Raw genomic sequence first — 13,945 nt, 5'->3', positions numbered from 1 at the left:
CAGTCTGTGTCTACATTGGCACCCTTTTCCGGAAAAGGGATGCTAATGAGACTCTTCGGAATTGCAAATGCCCCGGAGATTTAAATTTTCCCCGCGGCATTTGCATGAACATGGCTGCCGCTTTTTTCCGGCTCAGGGCTTTGCCGGAGAAAAGCGCCAGACTAGACAGGGATCTTTCGGAAAATAAAGCCTTTTCCGGAAGATCCCTTATTCCTACTTAAAATCAGAAATAAGGGATCTTCCGGAAAAGGCTTTATTTTCCGAAATATACCTGTCTAGACTGGCGCTTTTCTCTGGCAAAGCCCTGAGCCGGAAAAAAGCGGCAGCCATGTTCATGCAAATGCCACGGGGAAAATTTAAATCCCCGGGGCATTTGCAATTCCGAAGTGTCTCATTAGCATCCCTTTTCCGGAAAAGGGTGCCAATGTAGAGACAGCCCCAGTGTCCCATATTAAAATCTGTTATTTCGTCATAGAAATAGCAGGGAAACTGCAGAGTTGATTTGGAGATCAAAGCATATAGAGCTCAGCTATGAGTTTCATGGCTGAGGAGGAAAGAAATGGATCTCCTTCCATCCCCATGTCGGCTACCCACTTCCCACTGAAAAGGCGGGGGGCAGGAGAGACAGCAGCTCTCACTGGGCTTTTTCCACCTTCCACATACATGGGTGGGGAGAGTCACATTCCTCCTTGTACTGGTCGCCAGCCTAGTAAGTTGTACCAGCCGAAGGACCTGTACAAATGATTTCCCCCTTGGAGCAAGAGGAATCAGGGAGAAGATTGGCCTCCCTACAGACATGTTCAGGTTCCTGTCTTGCTCTCGAGCAGCACAGCTATGCATTGCCTTTGACTTCTACGTTAGCCCCAAAGCTTCAACAGTGCATTGGCTCTTTTGTCCGAGTGCAGTTCTAATGATACCTTTGTAGGTAAATCACTACAGGAAATGTACTGGATCACTCTTGGGACAGTTTATTACCCAGCAAAAATCATATTTAATAATTTACCAATATATCCAGAAAAGACTAAATGATTCCCAATCTGACAAATTAACCAAAGCCCCAACCCATTTCCCAGGGTAGGTTCCCCACATTCGTTACCAGCTGTGGGAATTCTTTTTCCTTAAAACTACCTAACCAGTCAGCTGGGGAGGCAGCGTGGCCTACTGCTAGGATAGTGGTGTGGGATTTATAAAACTTTGCTTCACTTCCCACATCTGCCTCTTGCTTGCTGCGTGATATTGGGCCTCACTTCCCTTTCCCTATGCTTCAGTTTTCCCCATCTGTAAAATGGGGATAATGATACTGACAGGTTTGTAAAGACTGAGAACTACTGATAATAATGCTGCATATTATCAGGCAAGAAGCACTTTAATAATTATACACTGCCAATTATATGATTTTTAGTGTGTCATTTTATTTTTTAATGTTGCAATAATCACCACTTAAATGATTCAATATTCAGTTTATTGTTCTGCCCTATCAACCTTTTCAGCATGTATTAGATCACCACCTTCAAAGATGCACACCCTGTTTCTTTACATAGGACTCCCTTACACGTCCTCTAGAAAAACACCCCTTCCCTCTTTTATGGGAGGCTCAAAACACAGGCTGATGCACAGCCAAACAAGGAAATTAGCATCAATTATGCTAATTATGTATCAGTAATGATGCAGCACCAGATGGTGTCTGGTCGTGTGCACTAGCACAAGGGAGCAAAGAGGGCATAAGATACAGAAAGGGAAGCAGGCACTGAGAGCTGCTATGTTCCTTTTGGGAAAAAGTGGGTGAGAAATGGGAGGAGCCTTGACTCCAGCTTGCCCCCGCACATCTGACAGCAGACTTAGACCCATGTGTCAGGGAACAGATGCTAATCTGGAGCAGCAAAGAGAGCAGGAGCAAGACTGCGCCTCCCCGAGTCACAGCAAACTCCCCCATGTGCTGCTCCAATGGACATCATCCTAGTCTGGACCACCTGCTGACTGTCCAGTCCTTATCGTGTCTCTTTCTAGATCCACGAAACTCCCTTGAGATGTTGGTCCATGGCCACAGGCATATTCGTTTACCTCTGAGCCACATTTATTAGAAGAGAGGCTATTTAGCTACTTCAAAGTGACATATGTAGAGTGTTTCTTATCTGGCGAGTATTACTAGAGGCACTTGATGGCAGACATGGTAAAAGAATTCAGGACCACTGAACATCTACTCTCCCATTTACTTCATGCCATTTTCAAGACACTTAGCCCCCCTGATCCTCCCAAGAAACAAGGACTCCTCCCAAATTTAAGTGTTTTGCAAAAATCCAAACACTGAGAAAACAGACCCGGCAAAATTACATTTAAAAAAAATTAAACAGACTAATTTACTCGTGTAGGAAAAGTATTAAATGTCATTGCAAACAAAACTTTTGCTCAGCAAAATTATTAAACTGTTTAAAGTGTGGACTGAAGGGAGGCTGAGCTATTCTGAAATGCTGTTTTACAGGCCCCGGTCTACAAAGACAGGATGCATGAGCTTGACATTAAGCATAAGTGGTTCCATTCTGCTCAGAGTAGGCATGGTCTTAAAATAAGTGTTTTCAGGACTGGAGCCTTCGAGTATAATGAGGATGATTCAGCTCCACTTAATATCAAAGAAATGCTTACAAAAAGCCTAATCAAGTTTCTAATCAGTATACACAGTGTCTGAAGCAGAAGCAATATATGCTAACAGTGAAGGCATTCATACAAAGCCTTTGACAGATTTGTACTCCCAGTCTGCTGTAAAAATGGATTATAAAAAGCAGTTACGAACATAACCTCCATCTACTCAATTTCTCATCTCAGACAACAATCCAGCTGCCTGAGAGCAAGAGGAGGATGGCCCATTAAGATGATTTTGATTTCATGATAAGAAAATAGATTTCAGGATCCTAACAAGGGCAGTCAGGGCAAAGGGTCAAAGCAGGGCTAAACCCGAGGCTAGGAGTAGCCGAGAACTTCATAATCAGTTCCAGGCCAGGGTCAGTGCCAAGGTCAGAGTTAGGGTTGATAGGTGTACGGTATTGACCCAGACAGTCCAGTATTTTCACCTTCTGTCCGGCAAAAAAAGTCAGAAAATACTGGACATCTAAAATATCCAGTATTTTCTGATTTTTTCCCAGGCAGGAGGTGAAAATCCTGGATGCTTACCAGGTTCCGCCGGGGAGCTGTCCGGTCCAGAGCAGGGAGACAAGATTGTGGACGGCTGCCTGCAGCCTGTTGGGGCCAAAAAGCCTCAAAAGCATTTCTTAACAGGGCCACTCTATTTTCTTTCTCCCCCCCCCCAACAACTTTGGTCTCCCCCTTTTTTTCCCAACAGAATTTTTTTCCTGGTGTTTTTTTGAGGGGGGAGAGAGGTGTTCGGTATTTTTGGTTAAACCATCTGGCAACCCTAGTCAGAGTCCAAGTCAAGTTTCAGGTGCTGAGTTAGGAGGCAAAGTCCAAATCAATCCGAGGTCATGTCAAGAATTCAAGAGCATAACACAGGAAGAGCCATAGCAACTACCAAAGAGCCATGCTATTGCCTGGCCATTTCCTGTAATGCCCTTTGGGTTTATATAGAGCAGGGAGCCAATCAGGAACTATGGGCCGCTGCTTGTCAAACCTTTGGGGTGGAACTTCCTGTGGCCTTTGTTCACAGAGGGTCTTGGGCAGCGTTCCCCCTGGCTGCGTCTAGACTGGTAAGTTTTTCCGCAAAAGCAACTGCTTTTGCGCAAACACTTGCCAGCTGTCTACACTGGCCGCTTGATTTTGCGCAAAAGCACTGACGTTCTACTGTCCGAAATCAGTACTTCTTGCGCAAATGCTTTGGCATTCCCATTCGGGCAAAAGCCCTTTTCCGGAAATGTTTTTGCAGAAGAGGGCCAGTGTAGACAGCTAAAACCTGTTTTGTGCAAAAAAGTCCCGATGACGAAAATGGTGATCAGGGCTTTCTTGCGCCAAACCGCGTCTAGATTGGCACAGACGCTTTTCCGCAAAGAGTGCTTTTGCAGAAAAGCGCCCATGCCAATCTAGATGCTCTTTTCCACAAATGCTTTTAACGGAAAAACTTTTCCATTAAAAGCATTTGCGGAAAATCATGCCAGTCTAGACGTAGCCCCTAAGTTTTTCCATCCATGAGAGGAGTGAGTTTTTTCTCATGCACCAATATTGAGGTCATGTCCGCTTGTTCGGATGTGCCACCATTGCACCCATATTTATGTTATGGAAGAAAGATACTAAAACAGCCGTTTCCCAGTCACCGAGAATAAAAAGAGCTGTTAAATCAGCACTTTCACCCACATATCTTTATTATGATGGCTGACCCTAAGTGCCAATGTATTGTATTTGTCCTGCAATCTGCTTATTGATCACCCATGCACTATGTGGTTTGGCACCGCACACAACCCGGGAGGCCTTATAGTAATTCTCAAGGGACTGGATGCTTCCTAACAAATGAGCCTGTAAATAATGAATTGTGATGGTTGAAGCAGATACAAGAACAACCCCATTTAAATTGTTTAACTATACAAAATTTAGTTAAGATTAGATGGCTGAAACGTGGAAGGAAAGGATAGAACTAAACGTTGCTAAAATACAGAATTTGTCAAAGCCCAGGCCAAAAGAGATCTTATCTGGGAAAAAACCAACCGTGGTCAAAAGCTTACATATAAAAAGGAATTTTACAAATGTAAGCAAGTTAAATGAGTCATTTGTTCCTAACTTGCAATTTACACACATGCTCCCCCAATGCTCTTTGAAAAGCTAAAATCATTTTAAAAAAAAGTTCAAAACTTCAGCTAGTAAAAGGTAAGCCAAGAAAGTTTACAATATTTAGAGCTTGGATATGTGGCTTACAAACTCTGCTTGCCCAGGACTGCCTTTTTGCTATTCTGGTCCTTTCAGCACTGTAGAATCCTGCTGCCTCAAGGTTTTTCCCCACCACAGGGAACGATTCTGGCCATGGGGAAAGCTTCTGGCACAAGGAAGTCAGTGGGGAAAGCTCTGGCAGCTCCAGGCTGCTGCTGAGCCTTTCCCCCACTGCCTCCCCATCTGCACTGCAGCACGGACACAGCCCAGTTTTCACTGCAGCCAGTTGCTATGGACACTAGAGATGTGCAGTATAGATGCAGTTTGAGTCTTAGACCTTTCACCTCACAGCCCCATGAAAGGCCTCATGATACCTGTCATTTTAATGCCTCATCAATTAAAACTGAATTAAAAAAAAATCAGCCATGCTGCCCAACATTATCAAATAGATAGTTAATTCTACCCTGTCCTCACACTGGTCTAGGTGAGTGCATCTGTTTCTCAAGACTTTTGAAAATAACTTTAATGCATGTTAATTAAACTAAAATATCTGCTTTAGTCCTATCCTTTGACATCTCTTACTCCCAATGATGATTAAGCTTCTCTGATTCTTTGTCTCTCGGTCCCTTTATTGGCTCTTGTCAGATGCTACCAAACTTATTCTCCTAAATTAATTTCTGATTAACTTTTAAAATACTGTCATACCTACCTACTGCTGTAAACTAGCGGTAGTAAAGATTAGATGATCCACTGAGCAGGAGTCTTACCCACAGACTGTTTATCACAAATTCAGCTACAGAGTGAGGTTATAGCTTTTTATTGGACCAACTTTGCTTCATGGAACGGACAAATTTCAAGCTTCAGAGATTCCTCTGATTTCCTTTCCAGACTTGAAGACGAGCTCTGTGCGGCTCAAAAGCTTGTTCTTACCAAAAACAGTAGTCAACCCATTAAAAGATATTAACATTAAAAGATATTACCTTATTTAACCTTCTGTGTCTCATTTAATTTGTGGAAGTTTTATTTCTGAAAAATAAATTACATTGTCTTGCTGTCTGCCTATCTAAAAAAGTAGGTGGCTAGCTAGATAGGTACGTAGGTAGCTATAAAAAGTGCTTAGTAGATGTGTGTGTGTGGCTACATCTACACAGCTTCCCTCTTCCGCAAAAACCCATGCAAATGAAGCACGGATTAGCATATTGTTGTGCTTCATTTGCATAATTAATTAGGAGCCATTTTTGCGAAAGAGGTTTTTACGCAAGAGCCATGCTTCCTGAAAAAATTAGGACGAACAGCTTTTGTGCAAAAACTTGTGCAAAAACGGCTCCTAATTAATTATGCAAATGAAGTGCAGCAATATGCTAATCCATGCTTCATTTGCATAGGCTTTTGCAGAAGTGGGAAGCTGTGTAGATGTAGCCTGTGTGTATAATATAAAACAATTTCCACATATAAACATTCAATTTTGCTTTAAACAGGTTAAGTTATGTTAAAAGGATTTAAGAAAGGTTTTTGACATTGAAAAATGTATATTCAGATCATGCCTTTTAACTTATCCAGAATTATTTTATAATAATAGTAACCATAAGTTGATTTTTAAAAATTAGCATGAATAAAATAATCACAGAGGAAACCAGCCTGAAAACCTACCTTTCTTCCCCAGAAATGAAAATTAGAGAAAATATTAGAGTTGAGTTCCATCTTCAGTTGGCTTGAACAGTTTAACTGAAGTAGCTGTGGTTGTACAGGTGAAATGAGGACAGAATTTGTCCCTGAGATCTAATATTGCTTTCTCTGACATTGGTTTTATACCAGTCCTGATCTACCCCAGTATACATGAGATCAGAATCAGACCCATTCTATTGCTTGTACATTTTTACTCTCTGCTTTTCTTGATCAAAGAATATTTCTGTGAATTTTTAATTAAATTAGTTGGCTCTGAAGTGGGTAGTCAACTCTGATTCAAACAGACACTATAGTCTAGAACAGTGGTCACCAACCAGTCCATCTGGATCTACTGGTAGATCTTGGAGCCTCTGATAGGTGATCTTGACTGGTTTGGCCAAGAGTCTGTCAACTGCAGCACTTCAGCTGCCCCTCGCCCCACTGCTGCACACCTCCCTTTGCCTTGGAGCTGTTTCCCTCTCCCACCCCATATTCTGCCTCCTCAGAATGGGGGGAGAGGGATGAGAGGCACAACAAGATTTGGGATGGAGAGAGTTTGCTGGCTGCTTTTGAGAGTGGTGCAGGGCCAGTGCAGGAGTGAGCCTGCCTTTAGCCTCACTGCACTACCACACCTGTGATAGTCAGTGTTTAGCTGAAGCCTGCATCCTGAATCCCTGTCATGGTCATGTACTCCCTCCTGCACCCAACCCCTTCCCCAGGCTCAGCTCAAAGCCCTTCTCACACTCCTAATCCCTTAGCCCAAGACCAAAGCCTGCACCCCAACTCTCTGCCCCTGCCTGATGAAAGGGAGGGAGACTGGAGGAGGGAGGGAGGATGGAGTGAGCAGGGACAGGGCCTTGCAGAAGGGGCACGAAGGAGGTGAGACAAAGGTATTTGAGTTTGGGATAGATCCTGGATTGCACTTAAATTCAAAAAGTGATCTCGTCCTTTCAAAGGTTGGAGACCACTGGTCTAGAGTCAAAAAGAAATGCAAAGTTGCTGCGTCTTTTGAAGGCAAAATGGCAGGGCTAGACCTCGTAAGCCAGGACACACTGCCATGATCCACATTCTGCTCTGAGCTCCTCCTTATAAAGCCCAATTGAGCTCAATGGAATTGCAAAGCTGAGGAGAAAATTTGGCCTTGGATCTCATCTTTTTATTGTTGTTTTGTTTTTTGTTGTTTAACCTTCTGCTTGCAGATGTTTATATAATGAAAATGATTATTGAAAATATCATTGAAATCTCTCTTTGAAGGTAAACTCTCACACACATTCAAGGGCAAATGTAAAAGGAATCCCTTTGGCTCAATGGCTCTCTCGGTTGTTCCAATATACACATTTTCCCTGCTTTCCTGAAGGAATCAGGGATTAAAGTAGCTTTGGAAGAAAGTTTCAAAAGCACCTGAGAAGTTTAGGATTCCCTTTGACCTTTGTTCCTAACTTGCTTGAGTAATTTTGAAAATCTCTTTCACAAACAAGGTGTTATCTCCGACCAGAGCAGCCATAAAACCGTTACTTTAGGCCATTGTTTCTCAAAGTGGGCTGCAGGGCTACTTTGAGAAAGCTGCTAACAGGCCACTCTGGTTTGTCTATCTAATGGCTCCACAGCCACGTCTGCACTCATTCAGCCCCCCTTGAAACGGAGCCCATGGGAGCCATGAGGCTCTGTGGTTGCAGAGCCATTAGATAAACAAACCGGAGCTGCCTGTTTGCAGCTTTCTCAAAGTGGCCTCACGGCCCACTTTGAGAAACACTGCTTTAGGCCAAAGGCCAGGGCAATGTCTGTACAAATGAGTTGTCAGCTGGATGACTGGGGAAGAAAACCTGAATTGTCAGGAGCAATGCGAACAGAATCAAATTAGGTGTTGTGAGGCAATGGTTATAGTAGACAGTGTTCCCTTTTATTTTCTATCCTATGATTCATTTTACGTGTACGGTTTTCAAGAAGCCCATAAAGAAAAATCAGAAAAAAGAGAAAAATCTGAATTGGCAGAACTGATTTTGAGCTTCAAGCTCGTTTACTCTGGGCTAGATGCTGCTGTCATGTGTGATGATGATATACATCTGGAGGAACTCCTTTTACTCCAGTGGCAGTCCACTGAATTTAAAGCAGCGTAACTCAGAACAGTATAAGAACATAAGAACATAAGAATGGCCATACTGGGTCAGACCAAAGGTCCATCTAGCCCAGTATCCTGTCTGCCGACAGTGGCCAGCACCAGGTGCCCCAGAGAGGGTGGACCGAAGACAATGATCAAGCGATTTGTCTCCTGCCATCTCTCTCCAGCCTCTGACAAACAGAGGCCAAGGACACCATTTTATCCCCTGGCTAATAGCCTTTTATGGACCTAACCTCCATGAAATTATCTAGGTCTCTTTAAACTCTATTATAGTACTAGCCTTCACAGCCTCCTCTGGCAAGGAGTTCCACAGGTTGACTACACGCTGTGTGAAGAACTTTCTTTTATTCGTTTTAAACCTGCTACCCATTCATTTCATTTGGTGACCTCTAGTTCTTCTATTTAGGGAACTAATACATAACTTTTCTTTATCGGCCCTCTCCACACCACTCTCATGACAGCATTGAGACCAGAAATGTAAAACACTCTTGGGTCAATTTTGAACAGGACAGCCAAATGTTGGCCATTATCAGAGAAAATGGAAGATGTTTATACCTTGAGATTTTAGCTACTTATCTTGCATTGAATGATTTCTGCACTTTCTATACTAGTACGCCTTCTCCAGAGAAATACTGGAAAAATACAGCATTGCAAATTAATTATGAATAACAGAAAAATATAATTATTTGACTCCAGTCTCCTATTTCATCATTCAGAATAGTGTCTTCTTTCTGTGATGTTCTCTGAACATTACTGTGACTAATAGCTATTCAGCTGCATTATTATGGTTTGGAAAGTAGTACATTTTGTCTGTGTTGCATTAATTATCTGCAGATTTAAAAGGTTTCACCAAATGCCATTTAAAATGACTACTGTGAATGCACAAAGGCCATTAAAATCTATTCCTTACTAGAAAAAAGGAGTTGCTGGAGTTTTTTTGGTGGGAGGTTGTTTTGTTTTGTTAACAAAACCTATGTAACTTGCAATGCAATAAATGTAGTTGTACCAACTGAAATCAAAAGAGCTTCAAATTCAGAGTTCATTTTAATCCTTGTGTTTCTTCATGACTCTCTCTTTCTTATGCTGCTTGCTGAGTGGTACTCCATAGCAAGCGAGCATTCTGTGGTAAATATATGCTTGCAGCACATGATATATAATGTCTGATACGCTCGTGTTAATTGGATCAAAGATAGCAATAGTGGCAGTGCATGTACATTATCTATATAACCTCTAAAATGATTATAGAATTTGAATTATGTGCACCTTAATTCGAACTAGGGTGTCAGAATTTGTAATTTTATAGCACAAAGAAATTCAGGCTGTCAGCTACAGCTGCTATACAGATATCTCTGTAATATTAGATTGACTGTGTTTTGGGTACTTGCTAATAATGAAGGTGAAAATCCCAAGTGCGGTAGAGAATTGCTTTATTGTCACTTTGGGGTGTTGCTTTTTTGAAGTGATTAGCCATTTTGAGACTGATTTTCAGCTTCCAGCTAAGTGGTATTTGCATGTTCACAAATGTGCACCTATTTTGCACACACCCCTTACCATACGCACATCCAGATCCCCAACTGTGAATAAAAAAGACTACAGAAATACCTATCTAGCCCTGTGAGTATGTGAAATTGGGATCGCTTGCATGCAAAATAATCACACATTTTCACATATGGAAATATGCACTTTCCAGGGAGAGAAGCTAAAAACAAGATCCTTGAAGAAGGGAACAGAAGGAGTATTCATTAAAGTAAATAAGTTAGCCTTAGAATGTCTTAGTGTGCTCCAAAAACTGGTTTAAGTGAAATTCTAGGGGCCAAATTCAGACCTTGTGTAATAGGTGCAACTTTCTTGGACATAACTGTGCCAAACTCTGCAGCAACAAAATTGTAGTGTAACTTAAATCTCACATATAGTTGTGGAGTAAAGCTGTTGCATGTGCTAAAATAATGCAACTTCAACTAAATTTTAAGTCACTAGCTGTGGAAAACAAGTGTTCAGTCTAGGCCCAACGGGCTAAAACTGAGGTGCCACAGGAAAAGTAACAAGGAAATACATACGATAAAGCAGCCTTCTCTTCCCACTTTACGTTTCACCTTCATACTGCTACTTTTTTTTTTCTGCAGCAATCCCCCATATTCTGCTCACGCCGCATATATTATGGATTTGCTTTGCAAGCTCCACTATCAAAAATGCCTACTCTTTGACCATCTTATACTGAACATGTCACTTACAACACCATTTATGTCACTGCAAATGTAGTCGTTTTACAGCCCACGGTGAAAGGGAGTTCAAGGGGAAAACAGATAAAGTGGTTTCATTCATTCATTCATTCGTTGTGCTGCAACATGGAAGGTCTTTGTAAATTCTGTTACATATAAAGTTCATTCAAATCCCTCCATATTAAGATTGAGGAGGATTTTTTTTCTCCATTATAACTCAATTACAAAACATTTGTAAATCCAAATGGATGTAAAATACCACACATAAAATGCATTTTTCTCCTTCTCCACCATTACCAAGGAAGTGACTTGGTAATTATGATCAGTTTTCAAAAATGCTTTAAGGGGAAACATTTTGTGACAAATTGTAAGTATTACGTCAGCTATTGAGTTACATAAACTTCATTTTTGTTTTCATTAGAATGGCAAATGGAAGCTCTTACTTTGGGTCTTTTGGTTTCTTTCTATTTTCGATTAAAAGTTTCTTTTCAGTGCTTTCTTAGCAAATTTAAGAGATAACTAGCTAGAACCAAGTTTGAATTATTTTAATTACTTTGTGCCCAGTTATCATACAAGAGCTGACTTTGGCCTAGTGACACCGTCTTACACTGTGTACTATTTAAAATTTACAGCGTTTCCCATTCTGAATATATGGAATACCATTTATACCATGGTGTTGGTAGACACCAAGATTTTAATAGCACGTAGTGTACTGCAAAAATAAGTCATGAAGTTTTAACTCCCACAAACAGACCTAGACCTATAGTCCTTAGGGGTATGTCTACACTGCATTCCTCTTTCGAGAGAGGAATGCAAATGCAGCCGAGCAAAATTGCAAATGAAGCGTGAATTTACAAATCTTGTGCTTCATTTGCATAATGGAGGCTGGGTGCCTTTTTGAAATACCCTATTTTGAAAAAAAATATCACTGTCTAAATGGGGTTATTTAAAAAAAACCCTTCTTTTGAAATAACCCTTACTTCTTAAAAAATGAGGTTTAAGGGTTATTTCGAAAGAAGGGTGTTTTTTTTAAATAACCCCATCTAAATGGCAGGTTTTATTTTTTTTTCAAAAAAGGGTATTTCAAAAAAGCGCCCAGATGCCATTATGCAAATGAAGCACAAGATTTGTAAATTCGTGCTTCATTTGCAATTTTGCTCGGCTGCATTTGCATTTCTCTCTCGAAAGAAGAATGCAGTGTAGACATACCCCATGTGTGCAGCCCCTATCCATGTGAAGCACTTCCCACTACCTCTCTTTTGGGATGAAGCATCATCTGTTAGCACACAGCAAAGCTACACAACAGATTAAGACAATAGATGAAGAATACTCTGGGGAAGTGGAAAAGTAATTTTAGAAGGGAAAAGGCTAACCTGTAAACTGATGGTGTTCTAATCCATCTCCAAATAAAAGCTACACTTTAGCCAAAAGACTACCCTTCACGAAATAAAGTTTTATTAGCAAAAAAGTAACCCTCAAGATAACTACCCTACCTAAACCCTTTGGGCTGTGTCTAGACTGGCAAGTTTTTCTGGAAAATCAGCAGCTTTTCTGGAAAAACTTGCCAGCTGTCTACACTGGCCACTTGAATTTCCGGAAAAGCACTGACGATCTCATGTAAAATCATCAGTGCTTTTCCGGAAAAACTATGCTGCTCCCGTTCGGGAAAAAGTCTTTTTCCGAAAGACTATTGTGCAAAAGGGCCAGTGTAGACAGCATAGTACTGTTTTCCGCAAAAAAGCCCCAATCGTGAAAAAGGTGATTGGGGCTTTTTTGCGGAAAACCGCGTCTAGATTGGCCACGGATGCTTTTCCGCAAAAAGTGCTTTTGCGGAAAAGCATCCTGCCAATCTAGACGGGCTTTTCCGAAAATGCTTTTAACGGAAATTTTTTCGGAAATTCATGCCAGTGTAGACGTAGCCTTGGAGTTTTTTGGATGCTCCTAGGTCAGGGTGCTATCCTTCAGGACCTTGCTAACTGAGACCCTTACTCTCTTCTAGAAGATGACCTTTACTCCCCTCCTTACATGCATAAAATGAGCTACACAGGTCCCAGAGTGTCAGTAATAATTAGCACATAGCTCTCTGGGGGGTTGCAATGCCTGCCAAGAGGGTGGGGTAATAAGAAAATTCTGCCACTCTTTTAAATTACCCAAATATGAATTTTGACACTGGGAATCAAATGGAAATGAAGGTGATTTGGTCTGGTTTGGTTTGAAGAGATCTTTAATGGATCACAATATTGGTCTTCTACCTTGCCCCGAAAATGTCACCTGCAACCGCATCATGGACAGTGGCTCCCTCTGCCTAGGCATTAGTTCAATACTGACTAAAAAGGAAGTGTTTTGTTGATTCTCTAGCTCCATTTTCTGAAGCATTCTGGGTTTTGCTTGAAGGTCTTCTGTCTCAGAAATGATCAAGGCCAGTCCTGTTTAGCTTAAGCAATCTGGCATGATCAGAATCACAGCTGACTGTATAAACAATGAGATGTCCTGTGGCACCTTATAGACTAACAGATTTATTGGAGCATAAGTTTTCGTGGGCAAAGACCCACTTTCTCAGATGCATCTGATGAAGTGGATCTTTGCCCATGAAAGCTTATGCTCCAATACATCAGTTAGCCTATAAGGTGCCACAGGATTTCTCGTTGTTTATGCAGATTCAGACTAACACGGCTACTCCTCTGATACAGTTGACTGGAGATACTCCTTCCAAGAAGATCCATGGGTGGTATGACTGATTGTCATTGTCCGTATGGAATTACACTTTCCCCCCTTCCCTGTTGAAAGAATATGTCTCTTTCTCAAGGCAAAAATTATTTTCTTATAATATGCCTAATCTCCAGCTACACCCAAGCTCAGATCTCCCACACAAAAGCCTTCTGAAACATTGTCTGTCCTCTTTTAATATAGGACAACAGATTATGTTTCAAAGATTGGTTTGGCTGCCTACCGCTGGCCAAATTCACTGCCTAATGTGTTCCAACCAATGAGTCAAATATTAATGAGTCAGCACTCAGAAGTGCAGAGGGTTGTTCTTTAAGTGCCTAGATAAAAGAGAGCTTACTTTTCTGTACTACACAAAATAATGTAATTTCAGTTTAGAGTACTTGCTAATCACCTACTATTGAAATGATCCTTG

General features: G+C 41.4%; 1 protein-coding gene across 3 annotated transcripts in view; it reads left to right on the top strand.

Annotated features, from left to right (window-relative positions):
- Window positions 1-13,945, top strand: part of PLCB1 (phospholipase C beta 1) — a 698,632-nt gene that overhangs the window by 645,928 nt on the left and 38,759 nt on the right. The gene's annotated exons all lie outside the window — the stretch shown is intronic.

Source organism: Pelodiscus sinensis, chromosome 3 (genome assembly GCF_052426305.1).
Source record: "Pelodiscus sinensis isolate ZL-2025 chromosome 3, ASM5242630v1, whole genome shotgun sequence".
NCBI lineage: Eukaryota > Metazoa > Chordata > Testudines > Trionychidae > Pelodiscus > Pelodiscus sinensis.
Note: the sequence above shows the minus strand (reverse complement) of the source record. Positions and strands in the feature narration are given on the sequence as shown.